We start from the raw sequence: 4,906 nt of genomic DNA, 5'->3' as shown, positions 1-4,906 counted from the left end.
TTCACACACGTCCATGGGTAGGCATCTGCAGCTGGTGCATGGTGGGCCAATTGTGTCATTATTTCTCTGTGTCATGGTAGTTCTCAATTAAGCGGCAGCGGGCCGGCGCACAACAGCGCTCGCTGCCATGGCTTCCCCTGTGCCAGGGGCCCTCCTTCTGGGCGCCTACGAGGCAGGAAGCGAGCCAGTCAGAAGACTGGCACTCCCTGCCTGTGGCTCCCCGTGCACCGAAGGCCCTCCCATCAGGCACCTACGAGGCGGGAAGTGAGCCACAGACCCCAAAATAAACTTCACGCTTCCTTTTCGTGAGCGCATATGTGCCTCATCTAATCCAATTCCACAACAACGCCTTACATACCTCTCCCTCTCTATTACCCAATCCTCTTCTATAAGCCAAGACACCCTGCCCTTCCTTTGAGGGTCTCTGCAGTCCTAGCAGCCCTCCCCCACTGGCAATAAAAGCTTCTTTTACTTACCTCTATCTCGTGCTTTACCTGGTGCCAAACCTAACAGTTCTATTTTCGAAAAGCACCAAACTTTCATTCTTCTCACAGGATGGAAAAAAACATCTGAGAGCAGCTGTATGTACTGTGAGAGCTAACCTAGAAATTAATTGCTTCTTACACAATCTTTCAATTAATTTTTTTTTATGGCTTCTCATACTTCTAAGGTTTTATCTTCGTTCTGTTAAGTCAGTTTACCTTGGCCCATTCACTTTATACTTTCTAGAGGATTTTCTTTCCCCTAACTTTTTCTTGTTTTCTTTGTCCTTGAGGATTTTTTACATATAAAATCCCTTACTGTAATTTTAACAGGACTTCAGGCGCATAAGACAAGAGCATGTATTCAGTCCACTCTGATGGAGACCACTATGAAGTGGCTCTGAGTAGGATTCAAAATTAACCAATCAGCTTTCCATATTTATTTGTGAGTCTGTCCAAGGCCAGGCCCCTTGTCTGGAGATGAGCATTGAACTCATTGCAAGTGAAATTCTGTGAGTCAGTGGTCCCGGCTGAAGCCTGTAGTAGCCTGTGATACCATGATGCCTCAAAGGACAAAACAAAGCCACAGCTAAGGACACCAGGCTCCAACCACAATTAACTAGATACAGACTATAGCCACAGGTATCTCTCTCCCACAGTGAAGGTCTTCCCAGAGATAATATAGTTCTCCTGAATTAACATAATCTATTACTTGGAGAAGTCCTTGAAGTGACTCCCAAGGTCCTGCTCAGATTCCAGTGCTTTCTTCAATATTCCCCTCCTTTGTTTTTGTTTTGTTTTGCTTTGGTTTGGTTTGGTTTTTTGTCATTTTGAGACAAGGTCTTGTTGTGCAGTTCAGGCCTGGCCTTGAATACTTTGGTCTTTTTTAATTTAATTTTTTATTTTTTGGATCTGGGAATTGAACTCAGGACCTCATGCTTGCCAGACAGGCACCGTGCCACTGAGCTATATCCCTGGCCCTCCCCTCCTTTATTTGAAAACCAAATAAATACAGGCCACCCAGAGAAGTTCATTGTCTCAACCCCCAAAGAATCTCGAACTCTGTTAAAGGGTTTCTTTTTGTCTTTTTTTTTTTTTTATTTAAAAGAGTAAAAGAAGGATAACATAGTAATAGGGGGATTTACAGAATTACAGACAAAGTGGTAGGACAATACCAATGGTTGTTATTATCTATTGGTATCTTCAAGATAGTTTCTCAGGAAAAAACAAACAAATAATAGTGAGTTACAGAAAAAATGGTAGGAAATTATCAATGGTTGTTGTACTATACTTTGGTTTCTTCAAAGTGGTTTCTAGGGAAAACAAATAGAGCTATACATGAGTGATCAATTAAATAATCATTGACTATTCTCAATGGTTGTTGTTGAAACAATAGTAATGAACATACATCCATTTACAAAATAGCATAGGAACAATAGAAACATTACAGAGTTATGGACAGATTGGTAGGAAATTATCGGTGGCTGCTCTAGTACATGTTGGTATCTTTAAAATGGTTTCTCAGGAAAACAAAGATAGGCAAGAAAGATCTAACAAGTAGTTACAGCCCAAGGGTTGTAAAAAATAGCAGATTACCTCCTCATCAGTGACTCCTTTCACTGAGGTGTGACAGCTAGAAGGAAGGCCAGGATTGAAAAGAAGGACTGAGAGACTAGCACCAGTGTCCAGAATAGGCTGTTTACTTTTTCCTGTATAGTCATGATTATGTGGGGCTCCTCCTTGAAGATAACTGTCTGGCCAGAGGGAGAAGGCAGAGTGTGACCTGGGCCCCTTCATTCCTGTTGGACCAGCTGGTAGGGAGGAGTCTGAGCTCTGGGGCCTTCACTTCAGAGGGCAGTCCGACCTCTAGTGGTCACCTTTACAGTCAGGACATGGCCCAGGGAGGTCTTAGGGCATTCCCTCTTGAGATGGCCTAGCTTTTGACAATGGTAGCAGATGAATGTAGTCCACGAGTTCTTCTTGGGGTTTTTTTGGTCTTTTTGAGACAAGGTCTCGCTATGCAGTTCAGGCTGACCTTGAGCTCACTTTGTAGCCCAGGCTGGTCACAAACTCACAAGGATCCTCCTGCCTCAGCCTTCCGAGTGCTGGGGTTACAGGCATGTGCCACCACACCTGGCTGTTAGGGGTTTTGAACCTCTTGGATCCCTAAAATCATACCAATTGTCTTTTTTATTTAATCTTTTGCAGTCCTGTTTGGGAAGTTGTGGGCCTGATCAGTCCATGATACTACTCTTTAATAAAAACTCTACTGCTATACATTTTAAACAATAAGCTGTGTCATTTGATGAAAACAATACATTTTATAAAGCAAATCAGATTATTTAGTTAACAGACAAAAAATCCTTTAATACCTTGCTGTAACCTTCTGAGAGTTAAAGTCTCTTCTCAGCGTGCCATAGGAGACCCCTTGGGAACTGCCTTCTCTCTACTTTACCTCATCTATTATCTAAACCAGGCCACATGAAAAGAAATTGTGAGACTGGGACCTTTCTGATTACCTATGATACAGATGATGACTACCTTACCAGTGTTATTGCTGATGGTAATTTCTTTGTGCCTACTTGCCTTCTTTTGTCCTGCTTTCTTCTTTTGTCCTGTCCTACTTGTCCTGTAAGACAGGAGCCATGACGTTTATTTCATTGAATGCATTTTGTCAGAGCAGGCTAGGATATCTGTGCCACATTTTGAAAAGTGACCTTTTAAGAAAAAATAAGCTTCTATGAAAACACTAAAGTATTGTCACTTGGGTAGCCTACCTTCTTTATCTAGATTAGCAGCGTTTCCAGTTCTGTATATTGACAAAAGCATTTTGTTACTCACTGTGGGTTAAACTGAACTGCCACCTCCCCACCCACTGTATCAAAACAAAAGAGACTGGACAGAAGGCAAGGGACAGAGCATTGACTGTGAGACATAGAATGTCTAGTGTCATTTACATTTTAGTCTACCTCCTTTTCTGCTTAATGAAGACAGAGATCTGGTAAGTGAGGTCTTTATTCTCAAATACTTCAAGTGAATGTAAAAGAACCCAACAAGTGAGAGCTGCTCAGTTTTTAGAAGGTTTTTGTCATTAAGCCATACAATGCTTTTGCTACTGTTTTAGCATTGGTGTTCACAACATGATAGACAGAGGGAGGAGCTGGAAACTGAGCTCTCTGTGGACACACATGCCAATATAAATGCTGCACCCAGAAACCATTTTAGACAGAGTTGTGTTGATTCTGGGAGGTGTGTTGATTATCCTTAACATCAATGCCAATTACACCATGGGCACATCACAAACACACAAGCCCCACCTCAAATGAAACACTTTTTTGACAAGGCAGTGAACATATATTGGCCAGTTGACTTTGGACAAGCCTGTAACTATGGTGAAAGTGAGCCTGTGCTGAGGACAAATCAGTACGGAGGAGGCCAAGTGTTGATGAACAGATCCTTCAAGTTAGTGGCCTTAGCCCTTGGACATGGGACTTTAAAATGTCATATCTTTATTTCAATAAAAATCCAATGAAATTAATATAAACACAACAGGGATACTATTACAAAAATATTACACAGGTTATTGCTTATTCCCCTCATTAATCATGTTCCCCAATGCCTTACTAAAATTCATACCAAGCCCAGTGGTCCTCTGGGAAAGAAGGTAATAATTAGAAGGAAATTTGATGGAATGAAGACAGTACAATTGGGAGTAACTGATCACAAGAATGGAAGGGGACAAAGAAGCCCTTCCAGAGTGAGAAAAAGGTGGAAGAAATGCAACAAGAGGTGAGAAACCAATATCCTTCTTCTTGAGCTGCTCAGCCTCCTCGCTACTATCTTCCTTCCTTCTGTTTGAATTGCTTCTTCCTGAAATGAACCCATTGATGGCTTTTGCTTCACACAGCAATTTGTGAATGGCCAATTTTCCTCTATTTTTATCTTTAAATATTTTTATTTGCCTTATTTTGTACTTACAACTGAATGATCATTTAATTTGGGCTCTAATCTAATTGATAGTTTTTAAACATTTTTCCATTGACTCTGAACTTGGTAATTTGTCTGGAAAAGTCTATTATCATTTTGACTAATGTTCCCTTTTAGTGTCATTTTTTAAAAAATTTAGTTGTCCTAATTTTTTTTAATCTCAATTGTTCTGAAACTTTTTATTCTGAATATGCATGTCTTTCATTAATTTTTTTTTTGTACTGGGAATCAAACTCATAACCTCAGGCTTGCCAGGCAAGCACTTATGCTGCTGAGCTACATCCCCAGCCTCATGTCTTTCATTAATTTAAGAAAATTCTCAGTCATTATATTTTGAAATACTGCCTCTCTCTCCATCCTTTCTTTTGAAATTCCTTTTTTTTTTTTTTTTTTTTTTTTTTTTTTTTTGAGACAGGGTCTCACTATGAAGTTCAGGC

The sequence above is a fragment of the Chinchilla lanigera genome, unplaced genomic scaffold (genome assembly GCF_000276665.1).
Source record: "Chinchilla lanigera isolate Chin_1 unplaced genomic scaffold, ChiLan1.0 scaffold00011, whole genome shotgun sequence".
Taxonomy (NCBI): Eukaryota; Metazoa; Chordata; class Mammalia; order Rodentia; family Chinchillidae; genus Chinchilla; species Chinchilla lanigera.
The sequence above is the reverse complement of the archived record's forward strand: the minus strand, read 5'-3'. Positions refer to the sequence as shown.